The following is a 21,490-nucleotide window of genomic DNA, read 5'->3' as shown; positions in this document are numbered from 1 at the left end:
ATAACCCAGGAAATTTGTTCCTATGTATATTCCCAAAAGAACTGACATGTGTTCAAACAAATACCTGTACAAAAATGTTCAAAGCAGCACTATTCCCAACAGCCAAAAGCTGGAAACCCAAATGTCCATAAACAAATGAATAAATAAAATGTGTTCTATACATACAATGGAAAACTCTTCAGCTATAAAAAGGAACAAGGTACTGATGCATGCTACTATGCACATGAAGACTGAAAACAGTAAGTGAAAAGCCAGACATCAAAAGTTCACATATCATATGATTCATTTATGTGAAATGTTCCAAACAGGCTAATCCATCGGGACAAAATATAGATTAGTCATTTTCAGGGTATGGGGAGTGATGGCTTCCTGGGTAGAAGGTTCCCTTCTGAAGTGACGAAAATTGTTTTGCAAGTAGATAGAGGTAACAGTTGCACAACACTGTGACTTACTAAATGCCACTGTATTACACCCTCAAAATAGTTATGTTTATGTTTTGTGAATTCTACTTCAATTTTCTAAAAAAGTAAAACTAAAAAAAAAAAAAAAGCCCCACATTCATTCATTTCCCATATGACCTGGCCATTCTACTTATTCCTAGGTATTTACCTAAATGAAATGAAATATTATGTCCACAAGAGACTTGTACACAAATACTAATAGCTTTATTTGAAACAGCCAAAATCTGGAAACAACCCGTACATCTGCCAACAGGTGAAAAAACTGTACACCATGAAATGGACAACTACTCAGCAATGAAAAGGAAAAAACTATTGATACATGCAACAACATGGATGAATCTCAGAATAATTATGCTGAGTTAAAGAAGCCAAACCTCCTACACCTCCAAAAAAGCACAAACTGTATGATTCCATTTATGTAAAATTCTAGAAAATGCCTACCGAACCCTAGTGATAGAAAGTTGATCAATAGTGCCAGTGTATTGGGGTAGGTAGGGAAGTGGGAGGTATCACAAAAGGCAAGAACAAACTTCTGGAAGTAATCGAAATATTCTTTATCTTGATTGTGGTGATGGTTTCACTACTGTAAACATACATCAAAACTAAGTTACACTTTAAATATGTGCAGTTTACTGTACATCAATTATACCTCAATAAAATTATAAAAACAATAATATTTGGCAAGAGTAAGGGCATAGTAAAAAGACCACTCATATATTGATAATGGGAGTTAGAATAATTCATTTTTTATGCAAACATGTTTTCAAAGAATGTCTGAAAAAGAAAAATATTCATTCTGATATTACTGAAAACAATAATAAGATATTAAACAGTAATGTATACTGTATTTGTGTGTTTGCAACTACAGATAAACTAAGACATACCAAAATCCTACCTGTGGTTTGCTGGGCTCTGGTTTTTATATTTCTCTCCATATTTAACAGAAAATAGCTTTCTGTATACTCCTATGTATCCTCCATATATCTCTCATACCTTTACAATCAGAAAAATACCTTTAAATATGTCTACTCAAGAATTGATGTTTGCACCAAATTTGCAAAAACTGGCATTGCATCAAACACAAAATGTTTGAAAGGTACTTTCCAACAGTGCAGAATGCATGGCCTTCTGAGGCATCTAGTATGAAAATCCCAACTGAGATTCTGTTAAGCACACTCCTGTCTCATTACGGTTGCAAAGCTTCTACCTAAAAACAGCTTACTCTTATATAATCACTCACCACAGATTTATATATTTTATGTATTCTCGAAATAAATTTCTTTTTCAAGATAGGCCACAAGAGGTATAAACAATCATTTTTAAAAGCAGAGAAGTTTAATCATAATCTAAACAAAGCTTATCTTTAAAAGTTATTCAAGTCTTCTGTAGTTCAGAGTTCTGTTGATGAAAATAACTACAAAAAGTTATATATAGAAGTAACACTTATCAAATCTATTTTAAGTGATTTTTTAAAATTTACAGTAAAATCTATTTTAAATGTATAGTTAATGAATTTTCACAAATATATACCCCATGTAATTAGCACCATTACAAAGATATAGAATATTTGTCATCCCACCCCCACCCGTAATTCTCCTGTGCTCCATTACAGTTACTCTCCTGTTCTCCCCACCCCCAGCCTCAGCAACCACTGCTCTGATTTCTAGAACCACGCTTTAGGTTGGTCTGTTCTTGATTTCAAATACATGGAATCATGTACAATACACTCTTTTGTGTCTGGCTTCTTTCACTAAGTACAATGTTCTTCAGAAACACGTTGTTGCAAGTACAAGCAGCTCTCTTTCTGCTACTGCTGACCATTCCCCTATACAGCTATACCTTGAGGTCCAACTCTATTTTTTCTAATGCCTTCAGCTTGGTCTGGAAATACCTTTCTGTATATGTGGGACATTGTTAAGTCCCGAAAGACAATAACTTTTTACAGAATTTTGATGTTTTATTGTTTTACGAAGTGTTTTCATAGTTCTCAACTCAGGGCAAAAACACAAACAAAACACTAAAAATATGCTAGAATCACAATTCAGTGGGTTGTAACTCCATCTGAAGAAAACATTTTAAATACCTTAAAGCAGTGCTTTCCAAGTTTTCAAGTCCTGGTACAGAGAGAAAACAATCTTTGCAGGGCATATGGAAGAGACCAAGCACCTGGTTTGGGACGCTGGCCATTCTAAGTTGGAAAGATAATTGATCTTAAGCTCTCTACTTGGGTTAAGATTTAAAGAACAGATATTCTTATTTTAAAAACCTATTCTGGTTTTTACAGAACATAAAAATCTTATGAGCACACAAAATTGTATGTAAAATATTGATGAAGCAAACAAAATGATTTAAAAATCCCCAAAGTCCTAAAACAATGAATGTGGCTTATTTTCCCTTCAAAGGGAGCACTTAAAAATTCTTCTGTTTCCAGGGGTGCCTGGGTGTCTCAGCTGGTTAAGCATCTGCCTTCAGCTCAGGTCATGATCTCAGGGTCCTGGGATCAAGCCCTGTGTCCAGATCCCCACTCAGCAGGGAGTCTGCTTCTCCCTCTCCCTCTGCCCCTCTCCCCACCCCCGCTCGTGCTTGTACTCTAATAAATAAATAAAATCTTTAAAAAAAAATTTTTTTCCCCGGGGCGCCTTGGTGGCTCAGTCGCTTAAGCGTCTGCCTTTGGCTCAGGTCATGATCCCAGGGTCCTGGGATCGAGTGCCACATCAGGCTCCCTGCTCAGGAGGGAAGTCTGCCTCTCCCTCTCCATCTACCTCTCCCTGCTCGAGCTCTCTCTCCCTCTCCCTCTCTCTCTCAAATAAAATCTTTTAAAATTTTTTTCCTTTTTCAAATTTTTAAAAAATTGACCCATGATGGTGACCTGGTGCCCAGTGTTCTTTCCAAGCCCAGTATGATACAACTTCTAAGCAAAGGAGAGTCGTGCTTTCAGGCAACAAATATTCACCAACCACTTACACCATGCCAGACATTACAGGCTGCAGAAGATCAGCAATGAACAAAATAGACAAAAATCCCTGCATTCAGAGAACTTACAGTCTACTGGGGGGAAACAAACAAGTAAAAATGTTTAGTGTGTTAGATGGCAGAAAACACTGAAAGCAAAAATGAAGCTGGGAAGGGGAAAGAAAGTCCTGGGAGACAGGATGGCCAGAGAACTCAGTGATCAGGTGCCAACTGAGTTAAAGGCTGACAAAATTAAGGGAGAGAACCAGGCAAGGACCTGGGAGAAATGTGTTCCAGGAAGGGGAACAGTGAACGTTCTGAGCAGGAAGAGGCTCCCAAGTCTGTGGAACAGGAGAGGGCCGCTGTCCTCAGAACAAAGCAGGTTGGCAGGGGCGGGGGGCAGGGGCGGGGGGGAGGGGGTGAGTATTAAGCACAAGAGAGGCTGAGAGGTAGGGAAGCATGGCCGTTCCCACGGGGCTCTGCAGGCTACCACAGTAATGGAGACTTTCCCTCCAGCAGGATGGAAAGCCAACTGAGAAATGCCACGCTCTGCACTCAAACTTCATGTGGAATATTAGCTTTGTTTCTGGATGACACAGTTTTAGAAAAAAAAAACAGAGATCGTTGAAGAACAAGAAAAGGAAGGATCTGGAAGGCCTGACAGTTGAAGGAACTTGGAGATGCTTGGCCTGGGAGAAAAGAAGAACTTACTGCTTGTTCCAAATAGCGGAGGTATTGTCACAGGAGACGGAACATACATGTTTGTGGTGTCGCAGAGAACAGGCATGAATTAAAAGAAAAATGGAAAAAGCTTCACCTTAATGTAAGGTTTAACCTTCTAGTATTCTTAGCTTTCCTGCAGTGGGATAGGTGGTCCTAAGAGAAAATTCATGTATAATAGTAGTATTTCAGCAGGAAGAGCAGGAGCTAACATCCAGGTGTGTTTACTGTATGTCAAAATCATGATAAATACTTGGCATATTATCTCAAATAATCCTCCCACAATCCTGTGAGGTAGGTCTTATTAACAATGAGGAAACTCAAGACTGAGATGACATGATCTGCCTGGGATCCCGTAACTATTAAGTGACAGAGCTAGTATTCAAACCCGGGTCTGTGGGACTCAGGCTCCAAGCTCCTAAGGAATGGAGTACACTGCCTGTCTCCCCATTGCTGACAGTGTTCACAAGCAGGTAAAATGACCGGCTAGCTGGGCAGGAAGCTGAAGAGAGGATTCGTGCAAATGGAGGAAAATTCGATGACCCCCTAAGATCCTTTTGATAATTTTGTCGTTACATTTTCCCCAATTTTCTATCTTATTTTTTAAAATTTTCCCTTGACTTTCAGGTTTATAGAAATTTTGTCCTCCTAAACATGGCTAAAGATCAAATAATTTCCCTATGGAATATGTTAAATTCCCTGTTCAAATAATGCTCAGGTTAATCATTTTCTGGTTTTGATATTTTACTTTTTAGTTCCCATGGACAAGTGAAGGTAGGCTTGACTTTTCTTAAGTATATCAATTCCCTTGTTTTATAATTTTTATCTGTGGTGATTCAAATATATCTTAACTTTCATTTTCCTACGCTGACTCTATAGACAAAATTCTTCTCTATTAAGGAATGATCTTTCAAAATATAACAGCAAGGCAACATTTGCTATCTAAAGTACAGAAAAATAATAAAGGTAGAATATGGATATTTAGACCAAAGCCAAGTCTTAAATCCACAGAAACCAAGGATCACCCTTGCTTTGTGCAGCTGCTTTTTCACTAACCAGAGGGAAAAAAAGAGGGGAAACCAGGGAGACTTAGGGGTGTGTGCCCTCCACCACACTTCAACAGGGCAACTTTTGAATGGTTTGAAAAATAAAGGAAAATCATGGCTCTGCAGGGCAATTATGGGATCAAATAGTGATTAACTCTACTTATTAAAAAAAATTTTTTTTTTAAAGATTTTATTTATTTATTTGACAGAGAGAGAGAGCACAAGCAGGGTGAGTGGCAGGCAGAGGCAGAGGGAGAAGCAGGCTCCCCGCAGAGCAGGGGGAGCCCGACGCGGGACTCGATCCCAGGACCCTGGGATCATGACCTGAGCTGAAGGCAGTCGCTTAACCGACTGAGCCACCCAGGCGCCCAAAAAATTTTTTCCACACTTCACACTCGTTAGGATGGCTACTATATCGAAACAATGGCAAGAGAAAACAACAAGTGCTGGGTAGGATGTAGAACAATTAATACCATTATGCACTCTTGGCAGAAATGTAAAATGGTATAGCCCTTATGAAAAACAGTATGGCAAGTCCTCAAAAAATGAAAAAGACAACTATCATATGATCCAGAAATTCCACTTCTGAGTCCATAATCACAGGAACTGAAAGTAGAGACACAGAAAGGAATCCGTACACTCCTGTTGACAGCTGCACTCTTCACAGCAGATCAAAGGTGGAATCAAAACAAGTGAGACACCAATGGATGAACGGGGAAGGAAAATGTGTATATACACAAAATGGAGTATCATTCAGCCTTAAAGAGGAAGGAAATCAGTACACCTGCTACACAAGATGGATGAACCTTGAAGGTTTTATGGTAAGTGAGATGAACACCAGGCACAAAAGGACAGATACTGAGTAATTCCATCTGTAGGAGGTTCCTAAAGTAGTCGAATTCATGGAGACAACAAGTAGAATGGCGGTTGCCAAGGGCTGGGGGAAGACAGGAATGAGGAATTATTGTTTAATGGGTATAGGAGTTTCAGTTTAGATGAAACTAAGAGCTGAAACTATGAAATGAAAAGAGTTCTGGAGACGGATGGTGATGATGGTTGCACAACACCATAAAGGTACCTAATGCTACTGAACTATGCGTTTATAAACAGCAATGATAAATTGTATGCTCTCTGTATTTTACCACAAATAAAAATAAGAAGGAGAACCTTTTTTTCCAATTGGCCTAAAATACATAGTGAGTTTGATTTGCATTCGTGTGAAAAAAAGGGTCCAACTGTAACATTTGCCATATATTTTAACTTGGATCCTTGAAGTTAACTATTACAAAGTCAATATCAAAATGCATACATCTCAACATAAAGTAAAACCACAGTATAAAGTACAAGTCTATTTCTAACATTGTAACAACTATTTACTTAGTATTTACTACTTGCAGAAAAATCCTAAAATATAATCATCATACACTGAATGGACTCTGGGGCACAACCACATTTAGGTAATTCACAAGAGAATGCTGTAATCCAGTGACTGTCAACTAGGGAGGCTACGAAAATACACAATTACTGATAGGGCAGTAGGGTAGAACCTACAAGTGATGGAGCCTACACAGATACTGTGGACGAGCCACCAATCTGGCTCTGAATTCTCTCAAGGCCAAAACAGAAAGAGAAATACAATTATGCCCTTTTAATTGTCCACAAGGAAAAAATATATATATCAGTTCTTTTTTTTTTTTTTTTTTTTAAGATTTTATTTATTTATTCATGAGAGACAGAGAGAGAGACAGAGGCAGAGGGAGAAGCAGGCTCCCCGCGGAGCAGGGAGCCCGATGCGGGACTCAATCCCAGGACCCTGGGATCATGACCTGAGCCGAAGGCAGACGCCCAACTGACTGAGCCACCCAGGCGTCCCTATATCAGTTCTTTAGGGAAAACAAACTCCCTCTTTGCTCTTAGCTCTAATTTCTTTTTTCAGGGTAATGTATAGGGGATTAAGAGTATTCAAGGGCAAAATAATCAATAATTTCATTAAAGCTAATTTTCATTTTGAGATGCCCCTCAGTAGAAATTGAGGGTATAATTCCAATTTACAACCCAGCAAGGGCTATTTTTCAGAAAATCAAGAAAATATAGCCCAGGCTGCAGCATTCTGATAGTGTAATTTTAGGATAAAATACAGATTATCCAGAGGAATGGATGAATTCAGTATCTTCTCCTCCAGGGGTGCCTGGGTGGCTCAGTTGTTAAGCGTCTACCTTTAGGCTCAGGTCATGATCCCAGGGTCCTGGGATCGAGCCCCGCATCAGGCTCTCTGCTAGGTGGGAAGCCTGCTTCTCCCTCTCCCACTTCCCCTGCTTGTGTTTCCTCTCTCGCTGTCTCTCTGTCAAATAAATAAAATCTTTAAAAAAAAAAAAAAAAAGTGAGCTCCATCAAGTAAAATTTTCACAAAAAGACAGCATTTCCTGCTGAGAGCCTGGAATACAGGTATTCTGTGCAAAATCTGAAGACACTGCAATATTCTTGGCCATTTACTTATTTCTAAAGCTGGTAACCTTTTGTCAAATTGAGATATTAGCTAGTAGATGGCCACATCAGCTTTGAAACAAGGTGGACTATCTTCTCTAATGCATAAATTTTCCTAATTCAGGCTGTGTGTGATACAGTGGGGTTGTTCTTCATCACTAGATTGGAGGAAGAATACTGGATTTAGCTCTAAGGGTAGCTCCCACTTAGCTACATAAACTTGGGGAATTAGCTGCCCCTCTCTCCAGGCCTTACTTTCCTCATCTGTAATACAAAGTTGAACAGATCAATTATATCACCACTTCAAACTGCATTTTATAAAGGTGCCTTAGTGAATAAGGAGGTGCTTTTACTTATATCTGTCTTATGTATAGCATACATCTTATGTATCTACCCTAGGCCCCAGTGAAATCTTTGCTAGATGCTTTACAATCTAAGATCGATTCTAGGACTCTGGGATTTTAAACAACTAATCCATAACAAAAACTACAATAACAAAAATAAATGAGGAAAATATTCAAAACTAAATAATTTCTACTCCAAGTAAGACATTTTACTACGGAGAGTTCACAAACTTAATTTTTAATTAACAACAAAATCTCCTTTGTAGAAATATTATTGTAGGTGAAGGGTGATTTCTCACATAAGCTCAAAAAGGCAGCATCCTTTGTATCTGCTATATCCCATACAGCAAATAATAACTAAGTAAGGACGCCACTACAGGATAGTATCCAGCCACCAGGTAACAACGTGTCCATGTCTCTAGTTCCCACCTACCAGAGGACAGGCACCTCCCCTGAATCTCAACCACTGAGCACAACTGTATGCTTCCTCTCATTCCTAGGACACCTACTGCTTCCCATCAGGGTTTCTTTGATCCAGCCCCCATGCCACAAACCACTTTCACTCCACTTCTCTGCCCCTGAATTGAGCATAAAATCCTTTCAAGATATTTTTCTGAAAACAAAGCCTGGGAAGACTGTCTCTTATCCTTATTCAAGTCTCACAGCAACTCCTGAAGTAGAGGGAAGGGGTCTGTATTAATAATTCTGTGTTACAGAGGAGGAATACGAGACCTTAGAATAAACCACCCAGAGTCATACAGCAAGAAGAGGGTCAGTAATACTGGCTCCTGCGTCTCAGGAGTCCAAATAAGAGCAGGTCCATATTCTACCATCTGTGCTTTCTTCTAGGCCTTGCCCATAGTGCCCTGACTTCATCGTCATCAACTGGATAGATTGCATGAGGACTAACAAAGATCATGTGGTAAATAAGAGTGAACCTTGGAGCATCTAAAGAAAATCAGATACAGGTTATCTGCTTTTTCCTCTTTGGTGCTGGAGCCAAGGCTGTGAGGAGAAGGAAAGAGCAAGATGGAATACATTGAACTGATCTCAGAAAAATCCTCCAAGTATGGGGGACAGTGGGTGGAAAATTGGAAAAACAGTTGAAAAAAGGGAGAAGGCAAGGAAATGATGACCATTCTTCCACCATGCAGACTGTCAAGAGGCAGAAAAGAAGTTGTGAGGGTGAAGGTGAGAAGCAAGTCGGGAAGGAAATAGAAATGCCGACCAATGAAAACAAGAAGAGTCAGGAAAGAGAAAAATAAAATTGAAAGTAGTTAAAACCTTGGCAAAAGTTTTACATGTTTTAAGTATTAGAAGGGCAGTACTCTACATATGTTAGCAGTCCTCAGTCTGGAAAGCTGAAGTCTAAAAATCAAGTAATGGATAAAGCTGGCAGGAATATATTCCCTAAATTACAAAATACTAGAACTATGAAACATACAACCTGAAATCTGGAAGACTAAAAATTTTGAACAAAATATCTACTTCCAAGAGACAGAGGATAATAAATGTATAGATACTAGGGAAAATAAACTCAAAGTGATAGAGGTAACCATAATAATCAGTTTAAAAGAAAAAGATGCAACAACATAGCTAAAGAGAGTTCTTTGAAAATTAATCAAACAAAGCCTTAATGAGACTGATTTTGAGAAATTTATTGGAAATATCCAAATAAATATTAGGAAAAAAATGGAAAACATTAGGAAAAAATATTTAATTACAGATCCAAAATAAGTTAAAGAGACAATAAAAAACAACCTTGTAACAATACATTTTGAAACTTAAATGGAAAGGATAAATCCCTGGAACTAGATAACTTGTCATAATTGACGCAAAAAGAAATAGAAAGCTAAAATAGTCCTATAACCATAAATACGTCTACTTAATAGTTTAAAAAAAAATCTAAGATAATTTTATATAAGCTCTTCCAGGGAACAGCAAAAGAGAGAATACTCCCAAACTCATCTTATGAAGCCTGTATAACCTGGATAGTAAACCATGATGAGGACAGAACAAAAAAAGAAATTACAAGCCATTCTCACTCATAAATGGATGCTAAAATCCAAACGAAACCAAATCGAGGAGAATGCTAAAGATAATACGTAACGACCAAATTAGGTTTATCCCAGGTACACAAAGATGACTTGTCATTAGAAAAAGTCTAAAAATATAATTTAAAAAAATATATAATTTGCCACCTTAAGAAAAACCTTATGATACTCTTATTAAATGCAGAACGAATTTGATAAAATCCATTCCATGACTAAAAAACAACTCAACAATGTAAGAATGAAAAAGAACTTCATTAATCCGATAAATGATATTTACTAAATATCACTCTTAATAGTGAGTCGTTGGAAGTTAGAAGTGTGCCTTTTTTCAAAACCAAGGATGGATTCCCACCATCTCAGCTTCTATTCAGCGTTGTCCTGAAGGCCCTGGCCAGTACATTAGGAACATGAAAAATAAATGAGATGTAAGAATTGAAAGAAAGGAGCAAAACTGTAATTATTCATAGATTATGAATGTCTATAGAAACCACATCAGTCTATCTTAATTATTTCTACTTTCTTGCTTCCCATTTACTCTGCTACTCATTGCCATCTAGCTCTGTCCTATGTCATGCTTCCAGAACTTCCTTCATACAAGACCAATAATGAACACATTTCAGTTGTTACCTCAACTTCTTGACCCGATGGTCCCCATTGGCCTCCACTGTTCTGGATTTTTCCTGCCTCTCTGGCTGCTTCTTCTCAGTGCTGTCCACTGGCTTCCTTTTCTCCCACTTGTCTTTTAATATCAGTATTCAATCCTTTGATTTCAAACTTTTTCAAGCTATAGGCCTCCTAGGTGATATTCTTTACTCAAGCCCCATGTTTATTCAGGTGACTTTCAATACTAATAATTTATAAATTTTTGTTGGATGAATAAGGAGACCCTTACTTGGATGTCATCATGTCCAAAGGTGAACTCATCCTCCCCCTACTCCCTTTACTCCCTCCTTTAGTCACCTTCCATCCACTGATTTATATACCATAAGTCTGGGGGTCATCTAGGACTCCATTTTCTCCTTCATTCCTCATACTCAACTATTATCAGCTCCTAGAAGGTTATCTTTAAAGTCTCTCTCTGCTCTTTATCTTCCTTTCCTTTTTGTTAGCCAACAACTTGGTTCAGACTCTGATTATCCCTCTCTTGAATTCCTGCACCTGGTCACCCTATTTTGAGGCCTTCCTTTAATCCTTCTCATAAGGAGCAAATTTGATTAAATCTCTCCCCTGATTAAAATCTTTCAATGATTCTAACAGCCCAAGATAATATTCAAACCCTTTAGGCATATTTGATAAAACCTTTCAAGAAAACCCTTCTTCTATTCATCTAGCCTTGACCAGTTAGCAAGGTAAACACTCTGTAAATACTTACTGAATTAAGGAAAAAATTTTATGTAAAATAACAGATATCAAATTAATAGTGGACCATTATAAAAATGTATAGGGATTGGGGCGCCTGGGTGGCTCAGTTGTTAAGCGCCTGCCTTCGGCTCAGGTCATGATCCCAGGGTCCTGGGATCGAGCCCCACATCGGGCTCTCTGCTCGGCGGGAAGTCTGCTTCTCCCTCTCCCACTCCCCCTGCTTGTGTTCCCTCTCGCTGTCTCTCTGTCAAATAAATAAATATTAAAAAAAAAAAAATGTATAGGGGTTATATCCTTACCACTCTTACATTAAAATGAGAGGATAATTATATCTGCTATACCTCATTCAAAATTCATCAGACAGAATATAAATCAGGCACTGCACTCTCTAGTAGGAATACAAGACAAAAACAATTGCAGGCAGGTTACAGACTTCATACCACTGTTGATACAAAAACTTAGGAAAAGATCCTGGGTCATACCAAGCATGACAAGGCTAACAGCACACATACACATTCTCTCTCTCTCTCTCTCTCTCTCTCATACTGCTGAAATAATTACAACCTTATGTATTTTTGTTCAAATACTTCACAAATTATCAAAATGAAAACCTGCTTCATGCTACATAAACTTCCTATTAAATAAATTTAAAAACATTAAAAACATTTAACTTATGTCCTGCCTGCTTCCAAAATTAATTCGCAGTATATTTCCTGACTATACATACAAACTAAAAGTTTAGGAATAATGTAGAATAATGTGGACCAAGTAAAAAAAATCTAAATTTCTAATTTTTAAAGGAATTAAAAATTCTTATAATCCTCACAGAGCTTATAAACACAATATATTTGAATGTCAAGATACTAATAAATTTAGGGCGCCTGGGTGGCTCAGTTGGTTAAGCAACTGCCTTCAGCTCAGGCCGTGATCCTGGAGTCCCAGGATCGAGTCCCACATTGGGCTCCCTGCTCAGTGGGGAGTCTGCTTCTCCCTCTGACCCTCTCCCCTCTCATGCTCTCTCTCTCTCAAATAAATAAATAAAATCTTTAAAAAAAAAAAGATACTAATAAATTTATAAAAGCTTTTTAAAGAATATAGATGGCAAATGTTATAAATTGTACACAAAGCTTAGAGCATGCTATTGCATAATTATTTTATTCATTATTTTACATACGGTATTCTAAACGTGCTTGACTTTATTTATATACTACCCTGGTAGTACACGCATGTGCTTTTAATATGGAAAATCTAATGAACTTTTAAATTTTCCCTCATTCTGCAAGGTGCACAACTGAGGGTACAGAAATTATGTGGGTCACTTTCACCCTCAATGAAATTCCCTAAAATTAACCTTTAAAAATGTTCTAAAGAGGGGAGACTAGAGTCCTGCAATCATATTCCCAGTGACACAAATTCCTTTAAGATCCCAGTCTAGTAAAAGCAGTACTGGGACAAAGGGTGATATAGCTCTCTGGCCATCATGTTCAGATTAAAGGTCTTAAAAAAAAAAAAAGATTAAATATCTAAATCAAAACCCAGCTAACGTACTAAAGTCATCAGCTTCACGGCTGAAATCAAAAATTATCTGGACCAGAGATTAACTTCAGTGTGCCCTCAAACTGAAAAGAAAATTTACACTTAATACCCATATTCTAGCCTACACATTCCTCCACCAACACGCATTTCAAGCATTTTTCTCTTTTGAAAAAGATTCCTGCTAAGTTACTCTACTTCTTTAAAACAAAATGCCTTCATTCCGTCTTTGAACCTAATTCAAGTTAAGAAACTTTTAATAGCTTTAGTAACTATCAGAAGCTGTACTAAGCTCCTCCCTGGTATCTTTCCTTTCCTACTACCCTCCCTCCAAATCCAGAAAAAGCCAGCACGACAAAAAACACAAAACAACTAGCCACATGCTCTGAATGCTGGGGAACGTGATTCTCCACTGGTTTAGGCTACAAAGAAAGGCTATGAGTAATCAAAAATCCTTAATCAAAACAAAGTTAAAAGCTACCTCCCTCCCCACTCCCCAGCCCCAGTATAATTTCCCTCTCTTTAATCCACTCGTGCGTTTCCCTGGAATTTTAGCAGCCTCCTAACGGATGGTAAGTTCATCTCAATGTCAGCCAGGGCAGAGACATGCAAAAAATCACTAACTTGGAAGGTTATTTAGGACAATAATGTCTTTCACTGCCTTACTCCTCCCACTCCGGCCCCACTTGACCTACTACCAATATTTAGCTGGAAAAAAAAAAAAAAATCTGTCCAGTCTTTCCCCCCAAGTGGCTCTTCCTGTGGGAACCCGACTCCAAGTACGGAGCCGGCAGGAAGACCCTGGCCAGGCTGGGAGAGCAGGGTCTCCCGGCTTCACGCACCCCTCCCCACTCACCCGCAGCTGCACTCCGCTCCGCACAAACACGTCCAACTATTCTTGGATCTACTCACATCCCTAGATCTGGTCTGGCCGCTCTCCCCGCTTCCACCCCCCCGCCCCGGGTGTCCTCTGCCGTCCCTCCCGAGGCTGACCTCGCAAAGCCCCCAGTGGGCGCACACACACTCACCCACCTGGGCCGGATCTGGGGCTCCCCGCCGGCGCGCTCCGCCCTGCGCTCCTCAGCCAGCTCCAGCACAAATGCGCTCGGCCTGTTCCTCCGCCTCCCCTCCAGCCCAGCCCGGAGGCGCGACCCAGGGCGGCACTGCAAGGTCTCCCTAAGTCACCTTTCCTCCGCCCGCCCCCGGCTTCAGCGAGGTCAAGGAGAGGCCCGGCCCGCCCGCCCACGGCCCAGGACTCCCGCGCCGGCCCTCGGGCCACCAGAGGTCCGTGCAGCGCCTCTCGGCCGCAGAGCCAGCGCCACCCTCCTCCAGGGCTCGCCCGGGAGAGTGCGAGCAGCGCGGCGAATGGCCTGCAGCAGGCGGCTCCGCGCGGCCGCTGTCGTCGTCCAGTCCCTCCTCCCCCGGGGCCCCCTCCCGCGGGGCCCGCTCCTCGGAGGCGCAGGTGGGGACCTGCCCGCGACCACGACAGCCTGCACGCAGCCCCTCCAAAGAAGCGAGTGGACTGCTGGCCCGCAATTCTCGGGAAGGAAGTAAGGAAACTGCTGCTACTCGTGCTCTGCGTGCATCCCACGGAGGCTCCTGCGAGGTCCTAGAGCGGGCTGTGTGCTCAAGCCCTCTCCTGGCGACGCCTGCCCTGACAACTTCTAAATGGCCAGCCCACCCCCAGGGAAAAGCAGAGGAATCCTCTTTGCACTCTTGCGCCTCAAAGGTAACTGACCCTTACTCAGGCTTACACTAAAGAGTGGAGGTTTCCAATTCCACAACAAAGACTGAACTAGACTTCATGTATTTATTTTTTATGCTCTTTCTAAGCTACCATTTGAGCAATGAAGAAAACAATGGTATTAATCCTACTACTGTGAAACCTACTTATATGGAATAGATGGTTTCTTATTCCAGCCAGGCTTGAAGGGTACAGGAAGATTCAAAGGATAGCAAAACCCACCTCCTAAATACTACACTTAAGTGGGATGTTCAGGCTATTGAGATTTCTAGTTCACTATGAGGTTCTGGTGGGAGTGGAGTACACATAACTTTTTGTTCCAACAGTTTTAAACAGTATAAACCTGTCCTCAAACTTTAGGGAGCAGAGTAATACTGAACCAAACTGAGTATTTCTTTGACAAGATCCTAGGGTACTTTAAGTTCACTATTCAACGGCGGTGGCTCTCACTGAGCTACAGATTAAAACATGTAGAAGAGGATACAACAGTACACTAGAAAATTTGGAATTAATGTCAGTGAGGTTTCATGGTGTCTTTGAAAAGTCAGTTTGCTCCCCCCCATTCTAAACTGATAACTAAGTGGTATTGTGAAAAGTCACATTTGGCACTAAAAGCAGCCGCTACAGAATCTTCCCCCTGGGTTCTAAAAATTAGAGAATGAATTCAGTTTACAAAAGTACTAGGCAGCAAAAACAACAAAATGTTTTAGAAGGCAATTTACAGAGCACCTAAACTGTGCCAGGCACTGTATCAAGGAACTTCACATAAAATAACTCATCTGTATTCTCCTCAGATTTGGAAATGGAATTGCCAAACATATGTTAATTTGCTCAAGGTCAAGACAGCAGAAAGTAGATTCCGATTGGTCTGATCTTTGTATTCTTTCCTTTGTACATTCATTATGCATTCAGTTAGATATTAACTGTCTACTCCAGGTCAAGTACTATACTAGACACAGATCCTACAGAAATAACTATGATACAGTTGCTTAAGGGGCTCTTCAGTAAATATATCATCAGACAAGTAAATATATGATGATACAATGTGGTAAGTGCTACAGTGGCAAAGAGTCCTAGAACAGGAGGGATTTCTAAACCAGTTCTGAAGGGTGGAACCTGGGATGAGGAAATGGTGGCAGTCATCTGACAGAGCAATCCTGAGAGCCCTATCCTCATAGAGTGGCAGTGGGGGATCTGAGTGTTGGGTGGGAGGAGAGGGAGGACAGGGAGACAGACAGCTGAGAGACAGGAAGGAAAAATGACAGAACTTGATAAGCGTGGGGGAATAAGGAAGAAGGATGAACTGAGGACAGCTCCCATGATCTTGGCTTGGGTTCCTGGATAGGCAGTAATTCTGTCTCTGAGCTGAATGGGTAATTCAGCGTTAGACACACTGGTTTTGAAATGCCTCTGATACAATCATATCTAAATATTTAAAAGGCAGCTGGATATACTGGTTTATAGCTCAGGAGAGATCTAAGGTGGAGATATCAGAGTCATCATGGATTTCTGTTTGAAGGAGTGGCTAAGATCATCCAAGGAGAATGCTGAGTGAGAAGGCCACCCATAGAAACCAGGGACACTAACACTCAAGGCACAGGCAGAAGAAAAGATCCTTCAGAATAAAACTGAGGAGGAGCTGCTCTAAAGGAAAGAGAAGCCAGAAGAGGTAGGCACCATGGAAATCACTGAGAAGAACTCCAAAAAGCAAGTAGTCATCAAATGCCAGATCCATCACAGGACAAGCAAGGTAATTTAAGGGTATCCTCTGATTTAGCAGTAAGGAGATTATTGGCAAGAATGGTTTCAGTGGGCTAGTTGAGGAATAAAGTAGAAACAGAAATTATCACATTTTCCAAAATAGAATTGGAAAGGAATGTAGGGAGACAGAAGCTGTAAGGGAGTAGAGGATTCAAAAGAAGAGAGGAGCTGTTTTTGAAGCAGAATGGAAGGAGACAGATGCCAACGAAAGGAAAGAAAAAAGAGACTGGGGGTTGGGAGTGGCAGGGAACTGGCAGCAAATACAGTCACCGTCGGGGTGCCTGGGTGGCTCAGTCGTTAAGCATCTGCCTTGAGCTCAGGTCACGATCCCAGGGTCCTGGGATTGAGCCCCGTATCGGGCTCCCTACTCAACGGGAAGCTTGCTTTCCCCTCTCCCACTCCCCCTGCTTGTGTTCCCTCTCTCTGTCAAATAAATAAATAAGATCTTTAAAAAAAAAAAAAATAACAGTCACTGCCTCCATGTTTAACAAAGAATTTTGCTCAGAGCAGAGGGAGAGGAGGAGACTGAAGAGATGACAGAGAGGTAAAGGCCCAAAAGGTATAAACATGAAGAAATGAAAGAGAAAAGGAACACAAAATGACTAAAGGCCTTTGAACAGCCCAGGAAACTAATGAATATTAGAGACCTCGACTTTATAGAGCTGGAAGCTCACAAGAGGGCATGGTTTCTCTCCAAAGATATCAGCATCTGGTCCAAAGTTGCAATACCTTTTCCTTGGTCCAATTTAAGGTCCAGATCTCTCCATTATACCACAAACTTAGCATCACTATCATCCCAATCATACTTTTGGGTTACAGCTCTTTAGTAGTCAGGAAATTTAACATAGAAGCATAAAATATTTTATGAGTGAGCTTACACGAATTTTAATAAGCAAGTTCCTACTTCAGAAAAACTGGTTTGATTAATATCAAAGGGAGCTCGATGATACACAGAACAAGAAGGGGACCAATGATGGCACTGTGTGACATTTTAGCCACTTCTGATACCACTCTCTGGTGAGGAAAACTACAGAAACAAAAATAATTCATAAAGCCAATTTCTAGCCTTTTGAAATTTTTTTTTCTTTTTTTTTTTAAGTAGGCTCCACACCCAATGTGAGGCTTGAACTCATGGCCCTGAGATTAAGAGTCCTGTGCTCTACTGACTGAGCCAGCCAGGCACCCCACTAGCCTTTTGAATAGAACTCTCAAACAAGGTTAAAGACAAATTATGGCATTCACATTCTCTCATGTCTCCCTATATTACCCTAAAAACACGTAATAAGTTTCCCTTTAGTAAATCAATCACAAGCTTTACAGCTTGCTTTATATACTGCAGTTTTTTTTTAACAACATAGTGTTATTTACAAGTAAAATATGCCTACATAATGCACACCATTTATAGAGATCTATGGAAACCTTAAATATCTGGGTCTTATCAGAGCATCCCCAAATAAGCAAAGAATACTCACATACCACAGAAATAGAAAGCCCCAAATCCAGGCACTAAGGCTTGTGCTCTTTATAAACCCCTAAGTTTCTCATACAGAGCCAGCTTGCTCTTACTGGGGACATAATTTGACCAAGTTTGGTTATCTGGTTTTCTTTTTCATAAGCAACATTAGAAAGAGTAAACAGAAGGGATCAGTATTAACACTGCTACAGACAGGCACACAGCCGAGCTAAAAATCAAGAGAAAAAAATTTTAAACCCCATAAAGTGCAAAAGTGAATTCAAGGGCATTAGCAGGACTGGGCCATTTAGTCAAATTACAGAGTTCTTTTTTTTTTTTTTTTAAAGATTTTATTTATTTATTTGAGACAGAGAGAATGAGAGATAGAGAGCACATGAGAGGGGGGAGGGTCAGAGGGAGAAGCAGGCTCCCTCCCGAGCAGAGAGCCCGATGCGGGACTCGATCCCGGGACTCGATCCCGGGACTCCAGGATCATGACCTGAGCCGAAGGCAGTCGCTTAACGAACTGAGCCACCCAGGCGCCCCTCAAATTACAGAGTTCTATAAACATTATCCCCTGAAGGCATCTCTGTATTAAGACACAGAGTAATTATGAACATACAAAAAGGACAATCCTGAGGCCCCCAGAAAAGATAAAATTAAGTGCTAAAAATTTAGCATAAGATGTAAATGCATAACATTTAAAATAACTGTCATCAAAAAGATTAGAATAAAAACAGTTTTGCGGCCGCAAGGGCTGGGATCACTTAGATCTACTGGATCCCCATTACGTGCCAGGTAGTATACAAGGTGTTTTGCCAAGATGATCATCCCTACTTTTCAAAACACTCTTTTTTGGTTGATTGCCACTTTAAAAAGGTAATTGTATATGAAAACTGTGGCAAAGAGAGATTAAGGAGCAGAACATGGAATTAGACCCAGGTCTCTGTGAGTTCAAAGCTTATGATTGTTCTTTTAACAAAATTTCTAGATAACAGAAATACAATTTATCATTCCAGATAAATAAGGCATTACAATACCTAATTATTCTGTGATAACCTCAAGTACACTATTAAATTCCTATGTTGTAGGTTTTAGCCATATTAAAAAAACTACCTTCAATGATGACATTTATCTCTTAAATATTTGGGGGGCCTTTTCATTGTCTATAATCCTATTTCTCAGAAGGAAATCCATAGAACCTCAGAGTTGCTACTTTATAGCTTTACTGGAAAAGAATCTTAAAGATACTTTGCAAGTTTGAAGCAACACATGCCATTTCCTAAATGAGTACTGTATGCCACACAGTATGTTAATATGCTCTATATACCTATTATTCATCTATATACATTTGACCCCCACACCTGACACTGAGGTGTTTATACATTTTCATTTTACAGAAACTTGCCCATGGTTGGTTAGGGAAAAGACTGAGATTTTAAAAAAGGTCCATTAGACTTTCAGTCTTCAGTGCTTGTTAATGACTTACAGTATGGTCTCCTTTATTTGAAAGATGGAAATATCAAGGTTCAGAGAACTTAAGTAGCCCTTTGTCACTTGAATAATAAATAAGGATGAAAAGAACACAATCATTCCACAAATACTCAAATCTTCTTTAGATAGGGCGCCTGGGTGGCTCAGTCGTTAAGCGTTTGCCTTCGGCTCGGGTCATGATCCCAGGGTCCTGGGATCGAGCCCCACATTGGGCTCCCTGCTCAGCGGGGGACCTGCTTCTCCCTCTCCCACTCCCCCTGCTTGTGTTCCTGCTCTCGCTATATCTCTCTCTGTCAAATAAATAAATAAAATATTAAAAAAAAAAAATCTTCTTTAGATAATACCACCTCCTCCCAAAATGAGTTAAATCCAATGCTAAAGACACATAAGCTCCAAAATACCATCAGAGAAAAGGGGTTACAAGTGTTAATTAGATAGCATCCTGTAATAACTGTTGATTTTTACTCAGGGCTTACTATGTGTCAGGAACTATGCTAAGTATTTTGCTTACATTATGTTATTTAATCCTCATGACAAATTTAAAAGTCTAATTAGTCTAAACTTGAGGCTAATATACTCCTGCACATCTGGATTTTCAGAGAGGTAATTACCTAGGCTACATTTTTAAGCAAACAGTTTAAAAATTAGTATAGGTTGGCTTCTCCAGAAATTAAATTAAATCTAGAATTTACCTTGAAACTACACACCTCTAAAACAAAGACATTATTGATACATCCATCAGGTATCACGTAAGAGACGTTAATGAGAATTAGTTTTACAATGTATTAAATATTACCTGAATTCCTAGACACAATTCGTTCATTCCAAAAATGTTGGACAATGCTATTTAGATTTATTTAGATCACTAAATCATGCCTCATTTAAATAACCTAGAATATCGGGGCGCCTGGGTGGCTCAGTTGGTTAAGCGACTGCCTTCGGCTCAGGTCATGATCCTGGAGTCCCTGGATCGAGTCCCACATGGGGCTCCCTGCTCGGCAGGGAGTCTGCTTCTCCCTCTGACCCTCCCCCCTCTCATGTGCTCTCTCTCTCTCTCTCATTCTCTCTCTCAAATAAATAAATAAAATCTTTAAAAAAAAAAAAAAAAAACCTAGAATATGAAATCACCAAAAATAGAAATGCTGAGATGGGAGGGGTTGTTTTCAAACAGTATTGGAAGAATTAACCATTTAAAATGTTTAATGAACAATTATGTTTTCCTGTGATAGTTAATAAAATCCTATTGAAAGACTTTCTGTAAATTTGTTTTAAATGATTTTCAGATCACTCACATTTTTTTCTCCAAGTAAAATATGGAATTTGTGGAGTAAATAACAAAGCTGGCGTTTAAAAAATTTTTATGTGAATTCACAAGGTTTCTATTGTAATCACAATAAAATTACAGATCTTTACATATGAGAGAAATATACAAAACCATTTTCATCTACCTTGTTTTACCAAAACCTAATATCTAATTAAAAGGTACAAATAAATTGTAACAAGAATGAGAAATTTGGTGTCTTAATCTAAAAAGCTGAAGATTGAACATATATGTAGAAATTAACAAAATGGAAGCGAAAGCCTATAGCTGCTTGGCTTGCTTGCATTTAACATCATGAAAATGAGAAGGGGGAATAAATTAAAACAAGAAAAATCCTAGTCCAGGCAACCAAAACACATCTTTGCAACTTTTCAATCCTCAGAAAAAGAATTACTAACGGATAAACTTACCACTCTTACTAATATTTGGAAAAGTGAATAGGAGAGAGCAGGGGGAAAAGAACATAAGATATTTAATCCACTGAGCTCATTTCACATAGGTAAGTTTAATAGCGCTCTATTTTCTAAAGAAAAGTATTATGTATTTTTCATATAAAACCTTTGGTTTCTACAATATTTTCACAACACTCTTGTTGAAATGCCACAAGAACTGTGAGTAGAAATTTAAACCATGGTTGATAAATACGGCTATACAAGTAATTAAATTTGAACACAAGTTACTTCAGAATCATCTTGTTTAACCAAGAATGAAGGAGTTCTAAATTTTAGTGAAAATGAAGCTTTCATTTTCTTTATTAAGAC

The 21,490-nt window shown here is 39.5% G+C and overlaps 1 protein-coding gene across 8 annotated transcripts in view; it reads right to left on the bottom strand.

Annotated features, from left to right (window-relative positions):
- Positions 1-21,490, bottom strand: part of OSBPL1A (oxysterol binding protein like 1A) — a 223,953-nt gene that overhangs the window by 104,355 nt on the left and 98,108 nt on the right. Inside the window, exon 1 of one of the 8 annotated variants that reach the window (XM_054510339.2) lies at positions 13,989-14,208. The exons of 5 other annotated variants lie outside the window; for them this stretch is intronic. The gene's annotated coding sequence lies outside the window, so the exon portion shown is untranslated. Of the gene's footprint in view, positions 1-13,812; positions 13,929-13,984; positions 14,209-21,490 lie in introns of those variants that run through there. 2 more of the 8 variants (XM_054510342.2, XM_054510340.2) reach the window with 2 other exon arrangements.

The sequence above is a fragment of the Mirounga angustirostris genome, unplaced genomic scaffold (assembly GCF_029215605.1).
Source record: "Mirounga angustirostris isolate CCGP_5_RB_7025 unplaced genomic scaffold, mMirAng1.0.hap1 SCAF_14, whole genome shotgun sequence".
Taxonomy (NCBI): domain Eukaryota; kingdom Metazoa; phylum Chordata; class Mammalia; order Carnivora; family Phocidae; genus Mirounga; species Mirounga angustirostris.
The sequence above is the reverse complement of the archived record's forward strand: the minus strand, read 5'-3'. Positions and strand labels throughout refer to the sequence as shown.